Source organism: Ranitomeya imitator, chromosome 4 (assembly GCF_032444005.1).
Source record: "Ranitomeya imitator isolate aRanImi1 chromosome 4, aRanImi1.pri, whole genome shotgun sequence".
NCBI classification, from domain to species: Eukaryota; Metazoa; Chordata; class Amphibia; order Anura; family Dendrobatidae; genus Ranitomeya; species Ranitomeya imitator.
Window position 1 is genome coordinate 140,461,778 of NC_091285.1, and position 15,677 is coordinate 140,477,454.

The following is a 15,677-nucleotide window of genomic DNA, read 5'->3' on the forward strand; positions in this document are numbered from 1 at the left end:
CTAAGGGTCTCACTTTCTCGCCTAGCACGCGGCTTGACACCTTTACGGTGATCAAGGATTTGCATGTGTTCGAGAGATCGTTATTGTTCAAAAAATTGCACCATAGTGAAGAGATTCAGAAGTTATTCCCTCTACCTGAGGAGCAAGCTGTATTGAGGGATTTGGAGGAGCTGGCAGAGGAGCACATCAGACCATCTTTAGGTAAGGTACCTCCATCACTCCGCCCCAAATCAAAGAAATTCCCTCCCTTGTCCCTATGTCCAAATGTGGACATATTTATCCAGTTAGTAACAAAAGAACTTGAAGGGATTCCACCTATAGTTTGGCGGGACAATTTAACTAAGAATGAACATCGAGCAATACAATCCCTGAATAAACAGAAGGATATTTTGGTAAAACCTGCGGACAAGGGGGGGAATGTTGTAATTTGGCCTACTAACTTATATGAGGCAGAGGCGTATCGGATGTTGAGAGATCCGATTTGTTATAGAAAATCAACGTTTAATCCTCTTGCCTCATATAAAGAGGAATTACGTAAGATCCTTGAGAAAGCAGAGGAGGGAGGCATTATAACAGAGAAGGTGAGGGAGAGTTTATTAGTGAAAGATCCACGTATCCCGACTCTGTACTTATTGCCAAAGGTGCATAAAAATCAGAAAAACCCTCCGGGGAGGCCCATCATCTCCGGGATAGGCAGCCTTACGGAGGGCATCGGGAGATACATAGACATGTTCCTCAAGCCATTGGTGGAAGCCATACCCTCATATACTCGTGATACATCTGACTTCTTGAAAAAGATAGATTCAGTACATATTGAGGAGGACATGCTTTTAGTGACTTGCGATGTGGAGTCGCTTTACACTAACATCAGGCACCACGATGGCTTGGGGGCGGTCTCTCATTTTTTGACCATGACAAATTTTTCGAGGGAGGAAATCGACTTCTTAGTGTGTCTGCTTCAATTTCTTTTGACGCACAATTTTTTTATTTTTAATGGATCCCTCTACCTGCAGCTCCAGGGCACTGCGATGGGGGCGGCTTGTGCGCCCTCGTATGCAAATGTGTTCCTGGGGCTGTGGGAGAGGGATCTATTCACGTCAGATCAGGGTACATCGATGGAGCGGGTCATTTTTTGGACCCGCTACATCGATGACATCTTTATGATCTGGCGTGGTACATCATCTGAACTTAAAACCTTTTTTCAGTTTTTGAACAATAATAAGTACAATATTCATTTGACATACAGACACAGTTTCGAACAGATTGAGTTCCTTGATGTTGTGGTCAGGAGGGACGCCAATGGTCTTTTGGTCTCCGATGCCTTCCGTAAGGATACTGCGGTAAATTCTGTTCTACATGCCAGCTCCTCTCACCCCTCTCATGTAATCAATGCAGTTCCATATGGTCAATTCCTTCGGATAAGAAGAATCTGTTCTACTATGGAGGCCTTTGAAGAACGTGCACTGGAAATGAGGGGGAGATTCCTGGAGAGGGGATATAGCCGGAGAAGTATTAAAAGAGCATACAACCGTGCGAGAAATACGGATCGCCATCAACTTCTTTATTCATCAAAGAAAAAAACGGCTACAAATCAGGTAAGGTTGGTGACGACCTATAACTCGCAATGGACAAAACTCTGGGAGTGTGTGGCCAAACACTGGCCCATTTTACTAGCAGATCCGGTACTTAAACAGTACCTGCCGGAGAAACCATCTCTCACTGCGAGGAGATCTAAAAACCTGAGGGATACGTTGGTTAGGAGCTTGTATGTCCCAAAGGACGGCCATTATTTGGGTCACAAAGACAAACTAGGCCCCCATGGGGTTGTAAACCATGCGGGAAATGTGTGGCGTGCCCAAATGTGGATACAGCAACCGAATTCGTGTCTTCAGACGGACGGAAATTTAACATCACACATGCAATAACGTGTACTACCACTGCTGTGGTGTACTATGCGTATTGTACATGTAGTAAAATCTACGTAGGATTGACCACTAGGGCTCTTAAGATACGGATTAGGGAGCATGTAAGGGACATTCTTGCTGGAAAACAGGAAGAGAACCTGGATCTATTGAAAAGTGTCCCCAGGCACTTCAAACAATTTCATGATCGTGATCCTTCAGGTCTGAGGGTAAAGGGGATAGATTGTATTCCCTTAAATCCACGGGGGGGTAATGTCAGCAGAGCCCTGGCCCAAAAAGAATCCCGTTGGATTTGGGAACTTCGGACATTGAAACCAGACGGTTTAAATGAAACATTAAGCTTTGCGCCTTTTCTTTAGTATGGTTACCTTTTAATATGTGTGTTGTGGTTCATCTGATTTTAATTTTGATGTTTTTTTATAAGGTTTTTTTAATATGTATATGTTAATTTTCAGCCTCCGTTTTGTATGTTTATTGCTGGCCCACCTGGAAAGGGATTCAATCTGGACGAAAAGGGGAAGATATTCTCACTATATGCACTTCACTTTCCGTTTATGTATGTTCATATTCATGTCCATGCTGGCTCACCTTGAAAGGGATTCAATTTGGACGAATATTGGAAGATATGTTCATTAAATGCACCTTGTATCATGTCTATGTAGATTGTATAGTATGGAGATATATGTATATCTATTATTGATATATTGTATGCACATGGATGCTCACGGTATTTATTTGTGTATTTCAGTGATTACTATGTACTCATTTTATGTATTTATATATGATATTTTCTGTAGATATATTCACTATTGGATGTATAATCTGGTGCTGTATATATTCACTTATCTGTATGGAGTGACTGTGTATTGGTTGCTCCTTATGAATGGTGTTTCTCGTTCCGTTGTGGTCTATGGGAGTTTCGGGTTTTAGCCAGCAAGTAGGGTTAATGGATTTTACACGCAAGCGGTGGGATCGTCTGTGTCCACTCCTGTGCGCATGCGCGTTCCACGTCGCTGGCCTTGCGTTGTCCGCGGGTGTCTATATCGGGCTTGGCGTGCACATGATCGCCTGGTGGGCGTTTGTGTGGGCGTGCTTGCCTGATGACGCCGCAGGGGACTCGGGCTGTGTGACGGCGGTACGGTGCATGCGCCGCTCTATGGGAGGCGGACACATGACGTTTTGTATACGTATGTTGATTGGGTGGGATCTACTATTTAATTGGTCAGGGATCTGATGTTGCCACTCCCCCGGAAGAAGGCGGACGCAGCCGAAACGCGCGTAGGGGACGTGGCACCATTAGACCTGAGGTAAGGGAGGTACTTTATGCTTTATTATGCCATCTTTTTGTCTCACTATCGGCGGGTACTGTTAGGGTAGGCCTTATTGGCGCCACGGACTATGGCACGATAGGTGTAGACTATATGGGAGGCTCTAAGAACTGTATATGATACATACCTCATGTCTATGGTGTCTTTTATGACTGGTTTTGTGCACCATCAATGGTGGTCTCTTTTAAGTGTATGTCTTAATAAAATTTGATATATTTGTTCATATTTTGAGGTCTGTCTTCGTACTTTATCTGTAGGTTTATAGTGTCAATTGTGGCAGATAGATCCAGGAGAATCAGCAGAGAGCAATGACCTTTGGATTTAGCTGTGATTAGATCATTAGAGACTTTAGTGAGGGCAGTTTCAGTGGAGTGTAAAGAGCGGAAACCAGATTGTAAGGGGTCAAGAAGAGAGTTATCTAAGAGATAGCGGATTAGACGGGAGTGGACCAAGCATTCCAGGAGTTTAGAGATGAAGGAAAGGTTAGAGACAGGTCTGTAGTTAGCCATGCAGTTCTGGTCCAAGGATGGCTTTTTAAGTAAAGGGGTAATGATGGCATGTTTAAATGAGGGAAAGATGCCTGAGGAAAGAGAGAGGTTAAATATTTTAGTCCGGTGAGTGGTGACCACTGTTGAGAGAGACTACAGGAGAGGTGAAGGAATGGGGTCACTATTGCAGGTTGTAGGCCGAGCAGAAGTGAGGAGCTTGGAAACTTCTTCTTCTGAAACAGGCTCAACGATGTCTAGTGAGCTTGAGGTGCGGCAGGGAAGAGGATCCAGGCACTGAGGAGATTGGGCTGAGATATCATGATGGATGTGGTTGATTTTTTCTAGGAAATAAGTGGCCAGATCCTCACCACTGAGATTGGAGATGGGGGCCTGTACTTTAGGTTTCAGGAGGGAGTTTAAGGTTTCAAAAAGTCGTTTTGGGTTGTTGGATAGTGAGGTGATGAGGGTGATGAAGTAGGATTGTTTGGCCCGAGAAAGGGCAGAGTTATAGGTTTTGAGCATGAACTTATAGTGGATTAAGTCTTCTCCACTGCCGCTCTGCACACCTTTAGCAGTGCTGAAGAAAGCGTGTTTGCATAGTGTGCCAGGGCTGCCGTTGTCCGTGTCTGTGTGTAGAAGGTGCTGCTTCATCCAGGGCATTCTTCAGTGTAATATTGAAGTGTGACAATGCTAAGTCTAGACAGGAGAGTGAGGAGATGGGGGCTAAAGATGTGTGGAGGTTGTCCATAAGCTGCTGCGTATTAATGGTACGTGTATTCCAATAAGTGCGGTAAGTGGGGGTGTCCCGGGTGAGGAGACAATTCTTGACAGAGAAGAAAAGAAGGTTGTGGTCCGAGAGCGGGAGAGTGGAGTTAGTAAAGTCGTGCAGCGATCCGGGATGGGAGAAAACCAGGTCCAGAGTATTCCCGTCCACATGCGTAGGAGAATTAGTAGACTGTGAGAGGTTGAATGAAGAAGTTAGAGAGAGAAGATGAGAGGCAGATTGGGAGAAGGGATCATTGATTGGGATGTTAAAGTCTCCCATGATGAGGGTGGGGATGTCACAGGATAGAAAGTGAGTAAGCCAGGTGGCAAAGTGGTCTAGAAACAGGCGGGAGGAGCCTGGAGGGAGATAAACAATCGCCACCCGCAAGGGGAGAGGCTTAAAGAGTCTGACGGCGTGGACTTCAAAGGAAGGAAATGTAAGTGAGGGAACCGGGGGGATGACCTGGAAAGCACATTGTGATGAAAGGAGTAAACCAACACCTCCACCACCTCCACCTCTATCACTTGCATTGGAGCTAGGAAGAGCTGTTCGGGGGATTTCCAGATTAGTCTGGTCTCTTGCTATGCTCCCTGGCTGGATCTTTGAGTACATTTTCCCTTAAGGATAGCAGAGCAAGGAAGACTTGCATCAGTGAATAAAAAGGATGTCCATGGAGCGACACATAAAGAACTAAGCATAGACAACAGCAGACAATCGGAAACTGTTGCCACATACTTACAATTTACCACTAACATCTATGGGGAGCCAAGCCTTAAACTTGTTGTTGTGTAGGACTAGGATATTAATCCGATATCCTTCGGACAGGTCAGATGCTATTATCAAGCCCTATGACCATCGGTAGAAGATACAATACAGAATCAAAGCACCACAGCACCGTCCAGTGCGTAACTGCCATTCTCAGGTGATGTAGCTTGGCTACCATTCACATTAATAGGAGATTGAGCTGCAATACCTAAGAAGCGCTACAATATATTGTATAAGGCTGTGTACTTTATTGGAGTACGTGACCTGGTAGTGGTTATTCAGTTGGGATGCCAGGTGTCAGACCTCCACTAATCTGACGTTGATGACCTATACTAAAAATATCTAATTAGTGGACAACACCTTTAATAAAGTACAAGTTATATATAATCTTGGCTAGAATGACAAAATAACACATTTAACTCATTGGTATTCTACTGCTCTTTTCTGTGCTGTGCTGCATCTCACTGTTGCAAAAATATTCACGTTTCTTTCTTCTGGAGCACACTATGTGAAATTTCTTCTTTGCAGTCCAACTGAGTGTCTCCTCAGTCTTCTCTGGGGACATGTGCTTTCCCCCCTCTCTCCCAGAATCTGCCAATCCCAGCTTGGGTGTGTGTGAGATTGATAGATGGCAATCACAGCTCATCAGCTAACGTAGCAAGCATCTGGGTGGGAGGGAGCGGTGAAAAAAGAAACGCCAAGTTGATCTGCAATGCAGAATTTCACATAGTGCCCCCCAAAAAAACAAATGTGTATAGCTCTTGCAATGGAATGAGCACGCAAAATAGAGAAGAGCTCAGGGATTTTTAAAAACTAGTCATACTTTTTTGAGTAAGTGACAGATCCTGTTAACCCTACTATGTAACGTATATGTGATGTAATGAAAACTTTCAAACTTCAAACCACAGTCTCTGTGACCATTAGATTTTGCATTTGATGAGTAATATATCTGTGCAATACTTATGTTATAAACATGCATTTTGCTTTCTTAATTTTACTGATATTATAGCAAAATCATAAAAAGAACTGGCAAATATTTATTTATATCGTTCTAGAAACAAAAAGCATAGTTACTTACCGATAACGGTATTTCTCAGAGCCCATGACAGCACCATGGAGAGAAGGGATCCGCCCTTCAGGGACAGGAAACCTACAGGACAAAAAGGGCGGAACCTCTCCCCCGCATCAGTTGGTTTACAGAGCATCGGAGGTCCTCCAGGTTAGTGACAACAATATACTTTTAGCACGTTGCTTAATAGGAATACACCGTGTCTATACGAAAAAAAATCACACATTATACAATAGAACGTGCTCACGGCACACGTGATGGGGTGGGGTGGGGGGGGGGGAATAAGTGGGTGCTGTCATGGGTTCTGAGAAATACCGTTATTTGTAAGTAACTATGCTTTTCTCAGTCCCCCATGACAGCACCACGGAAAGATTTATAGAGATTGTTGCTTAGGGAGGGACCACAGCCTGCAGAACCCTTCTTCCAAAGGTTAAGTCAGATGAAGAGGCTAGGACTAGGCGATAGAGCCTGAAGAAGGTTAAAGGTGATGACCAGGTGGCCGCCTTACAGATTTGTTCTAATGATACCTCCGACTTCTCTGCCCTGGAGGTCGCCATAGCTCTTGTGAAATGAGCTTTTAGCCCCTCTGGAACTACGTTCCCGGTAGATGAATATGCCAAGGCTATCGCATCTGTTATCCAACGTGCTATAGTGCCCTTGGAAGCTTTGAGTCCTTTCCTGTGGAACCTGGATGCTACTTTTGGTAGATAAGCAGGGTGAGGTTTTAGGATCCTCAAAAGGGATATTTTCTCTTAAGGTAGGGTACAACCGAGTTCTTCCTTTCTGGTTTTTCCTACTCTTTTTTTGATTAGGGCTTGGATATTTTCATCTATGGGAAAAACTTTTCGACGTTTTTGGCCTAACCCCCCAAACATTATGTCCTAGACCGTTTTGTCAGGGAGAGGATCCAGCACACCCATAGTAGATCTTACCGCCTTCACAAGTGCATCTACTTCATCTAGGGGAAAACAGTGACGGCCCCTGCTTTCATCATACGAGGAAGAGAGGGTAGAGTCCAGTATCTCTGAATCCCTAACCTCGGCGCTAGAGGAATCGGAGTGGGAATAAACTATAGACTCCTTCCTCTTGACTTTCTCCCCTTCTTTGAGGGACTTAAATACAGTCTCGACCTCTGACTTGATTACAGATCTCAGTTCAGAGGTGAAGTTTGGGGTCTCCTCGCAGAGAACCCGTCCTATACAGGAGTTGCAGAGCTTCTTATCCAAGGACTGTGGTAGGGGTTTCTTGCACAAGGGGCAGGACCTGTGTTTTGTCTTTTCCTTCCCTAAAATAAACGGAAGAGAGGGAACCCCAATTTTAATAGTGAACTTTCACGAAGATCACTCACCAATCTGACCCCACAGGTACCGGTTCTGGAGGAGGGGTAGGATCCTATAATGTGAGATCCGTAGGTGGTAGCTGGTTCATCACGCTGGAGTTCTTGCTACGCTGCGTGGAATGGATGCTGGACCAAGTACTCTGGGTGTCAGCAGAAGATCGCTTCCTCTGCACATCCGGTTTCTGTTGCTGGTGGTGGCGCTGCTGCTGCGGTGGTGACTGCTGCGGCTGGAGCTGCTGATCACTGTCCTCCATGGTTATCCCTTGGGACGGCATGCAGCAGGGAGCTCCATTACCCTCCGCTTTTTAAGACTTGGCGCCCATTACCAGCCCCTCCCCCGGTGGCTGCGTTACCGGTGAAGCGCTGTCTTTTTTTTTCTTCTCTGCGCATGCGCGCGCTGCCAGGGACCCGGAAATGATGCTTATGTATCCGGGGCGGCAGCCATCTTGGTGCACCCTGTGCACTCACTGCGCATGCGCCCACCCCGAACCGGAAGTCGTTTATCATTTCCGGTGCGGCATCCATCTTGAAAGCACAGGATACCTTCTCATGTGTGCTGCCAGATCCCGGAAGCCCCTATCTCCTATCCGGAGTGGCGGCAGTGCTTCCCCCTGATCACGCTCCAGACCCATCGGTCGCAGCAGTGGTGGCTTCGGACACTGCACCAGCCATGGCAGGGGCCTCCCCACTGCCAGAACCCGGAATAGCCGGCTCCGGATCCTCGCTTGGTCTTCGGACGTCTCAGGTACCGACACCGAATAGGTTACCGTAAGGGACAGGAAACCAAACTTTTTATCCTATAGGTTTCCTGTGCCTGATGGGCGGATCCCCTCTCTCCGTGGTGCTGTCATGGGGGACTGAGAAAACTAAAACATGAGGCTAATTGCTACAATAATCATTTGACCCACCCAACAATATGAGCTGCATTTATATAACTAAATGCCCCTATGGCCATGAATTAAGATTGTTCTCTACTTGTTTGCACACTGTGGTTTTCAGTTCTGTAATATAGTTCTGTTTACAGAGATAAGAGGTTTCAAATTATTATCATTTTGTAAAACTACTTTCAGACTTTTTCAGTTTTGAATGTACCCTGTGAGTGGATTATAAAGGGTCTAGTTAAAAGTATTAATCCTCCCAACATCATTTGTGTCATGTGAAGTCACGCTAATGTACTGTTATATCATTTTGCCTGTGGTTGTATTCATGTACTAATACAAAAAAAGTATTATTAAATAAATACTTTTTACAAGTTGAATGCCACCATGCAATAAAAAGGTGAGGTATACCAAAAATGGAAAAGCTAAAATGTGCATAGATCATTAAAGAGGATCTCATGCAAATAACTTGGAAATAGAACCAACTTTAATTCTACGCAAACCTAGTAGTTAGTGATTGTGTCCAGTTACAGCTTTGACTTGGTAGAATTATGTTGTTATGAGACCTATGGCTACCATGTAAAATATATTTTTGTGCTGTTGTCCTCTACATATAATATTTGCACCACTTCTCTCCCCATCCCATTTGTACTTTTCTACGTTATACTACCTTTAATGTTATATCTACGCTTTACTCATGTATTGCATCCAAATTCAACTCCTTCTTGGTAATGTTATTGCATCTTATGTAATCCATCCCCGCAATCCACCCCTTATAATTAAGCTTATGTTCTTACCTCATTAGGTTATTATTATTCAGGTAGTGCCCACAACCTTTCATATTTATTATGTATCCAAGACAGATCATGGTTTCAGGTTACCATAGACTAATATCAAGAGTAAGGCAATCAACTCGTTATAGATTCTGGAACTATATTTATTCTTCCTTGATTTGATCTTTTGACAGTTATACTTTACTTAGCTTGTTCTTTATGTTCTATTTATTTTTGTAGTGTACATGAGGAGGTTCGGAGCTTCTGATTGAAATGACATATATTTGGATTGCTTAAAAATAAACCTCATTCTATTTCTGCTAAACAAGTGTCAAGTTATTTGCATTATATTGTAAAGAGGCAGGACCCTACTTGTGCACCATCTTCAGGAGTGTTGTATTCTCTATTTATTAAAGCAGATCTGTCACCTGAAATTGCAATACAAGCTGGATACATTACTACATACAGTACAGATGAAAAGTTTAGACACCCCTTCTCATTTAAAGATTTTTCTGTATTTTCATGACTATGAAAATTGAACATTCACACTGAAGGCTTCAAAACTATGAATTAACACATGTGGAATTACCGTATATACTTAACAAAAACGTGTGAAACAACTGAAATTATGTCTTATATTCTAGGTTCTTCAAAGTAGCCACCTTTTGCTTTGATGACTGCTTTGCACACTCTTGGCATTCTCTTGATGAGCTTCAAGAGATAGTCACCGGTAATGGTTTTCACTTCACAGGTGTGCCCTGTCAGGTTTAATAAGTGGGATTTCTTGCCTTATAAATGGGGTTGGGACCATCAGTTGTGTTGTGCAGAAGTCTGGTGGATACACAGCTGATAGTCCTACTGAATAGACTGTTAGAATTTGTATTATGGCAAGAAAAAAGCAGCCAAGTAAAGAAAAACGAGTGGCCATCATTTAAGAAATGAAGGTCAGTTTGAAAAATTGGGAAAACTTTGAAAGTGTCCCCAAGTGCAGTGGCAAAAACCATCAAGCGCTACAAAGAACCTGGCTCACTTGAGGACCGCCCCAGGAAAGGAAGACCAAGAGTCACTTCTGTTTCTGAGGATAAGTTTATCTGAGTTACCAGCCTCAGAAATCGCAGGTTAACAGCAACTCAGATTAGAGACCAGGTCAATGCCACACAGAGTTCTAGCAGCAGACACATCTCTACAATAACTGTTAAGAGGAGACTTTGTGCAGCAGCCTTCATGGTAAAATAGCTGCTAGGAAACCACTGCTAAGGACAGGCAACAAGCAGAAGACACTTGTTTGGGCTAAAGAACACAAGGAATGGACATTAGACCAGTGGAAATCTGTGCTTTGGTCTGATGAGTCCAAATTTGAGATCTTTGGTTCCAACCACCGTGTCTTTGTCCGACGCAGAAAAGGTGAACGGATGGACTCTACATGCCTGGTTCCCACCGTGAAGTATGGAGGAGGAGGTGTGATGGTGTAGGGGTGCTTTGCTGGTGACATTGTTGGGGATTTATTCAAAATTGAAGGCATACTGAACAAGCATGGCTACAACAGCATCTTGCAGCGGCATGCTATTCCATCCGGTTTGCGTTTAGTTGGACCATCATTTATTTTTCAACAGGACAATGACCCCAAACACACCTCCAGGCTGTGTAAGGGCTATTTGACCAAGAATGAGAGTGATGGGGAGCTACGCCAGATGACCTGGCCTCCACAGTCAACAGACCTGAACCCAATCGAGATGGTTTGGGGTGAGCTGGACTGCAGAGTGAAGGCAAAAGGGCCAACAAGTGCTAAGCATCTCTGGGAACTCCTTCAAGATTGTTGGAAGACCATTCCCGGTGACTACCTCTTGAAGCTCATCAAGAGCATGCCAAGAATGTGCAAAGCAGTCATCAAAGCAAAAGGTGGCTACTTTGAAGAACCTAGAATAGAAGACATATTTTCAGTTGTTTGACACTTTTTTAAGTATATAATTCCACATGTGTTAATTCATAATTTTGATGCCTTCAGTGTGACTGTACAATTTTCATAGTCATGAAAATACAGAAAAATCTTTAAATGAGAAGGTGTGTCCAAACTTTTGGGCTGTACTGTAGGTCTCTTAGACCGGATAAGAATGCTGCATTTACTTTGAAAATCCATATCAGAATGGCTGTATAATCCTTCTGAAAGTTTAATTTAATCTCTGTCCACACAGCCTGAATGAGAGTTTGCCAGCGTTCCTTCTCCCTGTTGAGATCTCACAATGCTCAGTACTATCTGCATCTGTCAGTCAGGCTGGGTGGGTAGCGTGGGGAGACTGAACATACTTTGGACTTTAGGTATTTAATTTATAACTGGAGTCGGTAAGCCAAACCTGACTCCTCACTTTCCCCGACTCCACAGCTTTGCCTCACAACTGAGCATGTACGTAAACTGCAGCACAGATTCATCTCAACTACGACTACACGGCACTGGTCACTACTAAGCATGTACACAAAGTGCAGCACAGATTCATCTCAACTACGACCCCACAGCCTCGCCTCACTACTGAGCATGTACACAAAATGCAGATTCATCTCAACTAAAAGCCGAGATTCTTAGATTAGGAACAGAACAGACATTTATAGGATATTTCAGAACTTTCACAAATTATAAAAAAAAAACAGGATTTTTGGTTGCTTACCGTAAAATCTGTTTCTCAGAGCCTTCATTGGGGGACACACGAACCATGGGTGTATGCTGCTGCCACTAGGAGGCGACACTATGCAAATAAAAAAGTTAGCTCCTCCTCTGCAGTGTACACCCCACCGACAGGAAGCAGGATGTTCAGTTAGTGAGAAAGCAGTAGGAGAAGCAACGTGTAAATGAGAAAGAATAATAATATAATAATAATAATAATCTTCATTTATACAGCGCCAACAAACCTAAGCAGCGCTTTACAGCTTAACAGTTTCAAACACTCAAAGAGCGTTCAAAGAACACAAATGTTAACAGTCTAACACAATAAATAAAGCTGTTCAACTTGGGAGGGTGCTGTGTCCCCCAATGAAGGCTCTGAGAAACAGATTTTACGGTAAGCAACCAAAAATCCTGTTTTCTCTATCGCCTCTCATTGGGGGACACAGGAACCATGGGACATCCCAAAGCAGTCCCTGGGGTGGGAACAGCAGAAAAACTCCATTCAGGTCGGAGGAATCACCACTGCCGCCTGCAAGATCCTTCCGCCTAGGTGGGCATCTGCCGAAGCGCAGGTATGGAGCTTATAACCCTTGGCAAAAGAGTGAACGGAACACCAGGGTGCCACCTAGCAAAGTTGTAGGGCGGATGCCCCATGGTGTACCACCCAGGAGGCGCCCACTGCCCGGGGCAGAGTGAGTCTTAATACCAGGAGGGGTCACTCTGTTCTTGACCCGGAGAGCCTCCAGAATGGCAGGTCTGATCCAGAGAACAGTTGTAACCTTGGAGGCCGGCAGGCCTCTTGGCGTACCGTCTGGAAAGATAAAAAGACATTCCGTCTTCCTAAAGAAGGCGGTCCTAGCCAAATAGATTCTCACCGCCCTGACTAGGACTAGCCTGTTCAGCGAACGCCCCAGAGAATCGAAAGGAGTAGGACAAAGGTGGGAAGGACGATCTTATTCAAGTAAAAGGAGGACACCACCCTGGGAAGAAAAGGAGACGAAGGCCGTAAAACTACCCTATCCTGGTAAAAAAACAAGAAATGGGGCGACAGGAGAAAGCCACCAACTCCGAGACGCGTGGAGATGGCCACCAGAAATGCCACCTTGCAGGACAGAACAGACAGTGAGGCTCATGGGGAGGCTCAAGGGGAAAATTCCACTGAGCCTCCAGAACAAGATTGAGGTCCCAGGGATCCACGGGAGTGTGGTACGGGGGAGCCGCATGCGCCACTTGAAGAAAAGTTCTGATCTGAGAACGAGACGGAAATAAATCTTCGTACCGTGATAACCAGTAGCTAAGGACCTCTGAAAGGGACTTCAGAAAAAGGATGGAAAGGGCTGCTATCTGACCCTTCAGAGAACTAAGGCAAGGGCAGCATCAAGTCCCGCCTAGAGAAAACGGCCAAAAAGGAAGGTTTCAACAGCAAAACTGTTAACTTGAGCCACCAAGAACTCTGCGGCAGATGGGTCCCCGGTACAGAAGATCTGAACTGACTGGGGGCCTCCAGTGGGAGTCCGCAAGGAGATGGACGATCTCAGCGAACCAGAACCTTCTGGGGCAATCTGGTGCAGTCAAAATGACCGGCACCCCCTCCGCATTGATCTTCAACAGCCTGGAAGTACAAATTGCGACCCAGGAATGGCCAAAGTATCGGTATCCACAACAAGAGGATCGCGGACTTGGAAACAAACGGTGGAACCTTCCTAAGCAGTTGGGCCGCCAGGAGATCCGTGTCCGGAGTTCCTCATCAAGGCAGATTTGAAGGAAGACCACCTGAAGCAGGGACCCCTGTCCTGCCGTAAGGCCCTCACGGCCGAGAAAAACACTGCGGCCTAGCTGTCCACGCTGGGGATATGCACTGCGAAAAGTGCCGAAACCGTCGCCTCTGCCCAGAGGAGGATCTTGGATACCTCCGCCATTGCCAAGAGACCGATTCCCTCCCTGGCGATTGACGTACGCCACAGCCGAGGCATTGGACATCTGGATTCTGACTGGCCGACCTCTGAGAAGCCACCCCTATCTCAAGGGTGTCGATCGGCGGAGAGGACTCTTGCTCCGACGAACGCCGTTCAATGACGGTTGGCGAGAAACGCACCCCAGCCGGGAAGGCTGGTGACCGTCGTCACCACATGCCTTGGGGAGGACCGGCATGGGGAAAGAGAGGGGACGACAGCCACCAGTTGAGATGCTATTAGAATCGGATGGAAAGTCGGATTGGAGAATCCATGGACAGCACAGACGTGTCCCACTGAGGAAGGATGGCCTGCTGAAGTGGTCTCAAGTGGAACAGCGCAAAAGAGAACGCTTACTGAGCTGTCACCATGCCTCACAGGACCGTCGTAGCTGAACGGAAGGGAGGCAGCCGAGGGCCCTGCAGAGAGCGAACACCGTATGGAGAATTGCCTGCTTCTCGAGAAGAAAAACCCCCGGCGGTGTCGAACATGCCCAAGAGGATGAGACACTGAAGAAGAGACTTTGTTCTGTTGTCCAGCCACCAGAAACGGGACAGGGAGTTGAGGACGATGGTCAGACTCTCCTGGGCCTGAGAGAGGGTGAGAGAGGGGCAGAGGCTTGATGAGTATGACTTCAAGGTATGGAATGAGCACTAGGCCCCTGATCCTCAAGGAAAATCAGGGCATGGAGCAAGGCATCTTGGATATCCATGGAGCACTGGAATTCCTGTGGATCCATGGAAGCCAGGACTGAACAGAGGAACGTCATCCTGAAATGCCGCATGCGGAACCTTCTGTTCACTAACTTCAGAGACAGAATAATAATAATAAATAATAATAATTTTATTTATATAGCGCCAACATATTCCGCAGCGCTTTACAAATTATAGAGGGGACTTGTACAGACAATAAACATTACAGCATAACAGAAATACAGTTCAAAACAGATACCAGGAGGAATGAGGGCCCTGCTCGCAAGCTTACAAACTATGGGGAAAAGGGGAGACACGAGAGGTGGATGGTAACAATTGCTTTAGTTATGAATGGGTCGAACTGCGCCGCTCTTCTTCGGCACTGCAAGCAGGTTTTAATAGAAACCTGGGAAGCGTACCTGCTGTCGGACGGAAACAATAACCTCTGAACAAGAAGGAAGATAATGGACACAAAGAAACCTGAGATCAGAGGAGGATTTTTAGAGGGCGGGATTCATAGAAGCGATTCCGGGCTGCGAAGCGAACCCTATCATGTATCCAGAGGATACCACCTCCCTGATCTAAGCGTCCTCCACCGAAGCCAGCCAAACACCTGAAAAAGGCAGGAGATACCCACCCAAACTGGAAGAAACGCTGGGCCGTTAGCACGGGTTATGCCGAGAAAGATTTGCCAGGTCTAGCCCTGGTGGACCAACCATGGGAGTTGCGGGAACGCCGGGAAGGGATAGGCTTAAAGGAAGCCCCCTTTTTTTTTTCCCTCCTTTCCTTTCTAGCCAGACGAGATCGCAGTCTGTGTTAGCTAGAGGAATCTTCCGACGCCGCAAAAAAGCGAAAGGACAAAGGGAACTTGTGCCTCCCGTGACATCATTAATAATTTATTCCAGCATGTAGCCAAAGAGACATGCCCCCTGTAAAGACAAGTCTGCCTGCTGTGTATAGAGACGAGACCGGACTTCTGAGCACGCTTGTGTGCTAGGATCTTGGTCCTGCTGAGGGATCTATGAGGATACGGGGTGGCAGTACACGCA

The 15,677-nt window shown here is 45.7% G+C and overlaps 1 protein-coding gene across 1 annotated transcript in view; it reads right to left on the bottom strand.

Annotated features, from left to right (window-relative positions):
• The window catches only part of GRK6 (G protein-coupled receptor kinase 6), an 83,943-nt gene that overhangs the window by 40,604 nt on the left and 27,662 nt on the right, over nt 1-15,677 (bottom strand). The window lies entirely within an intron of this gene.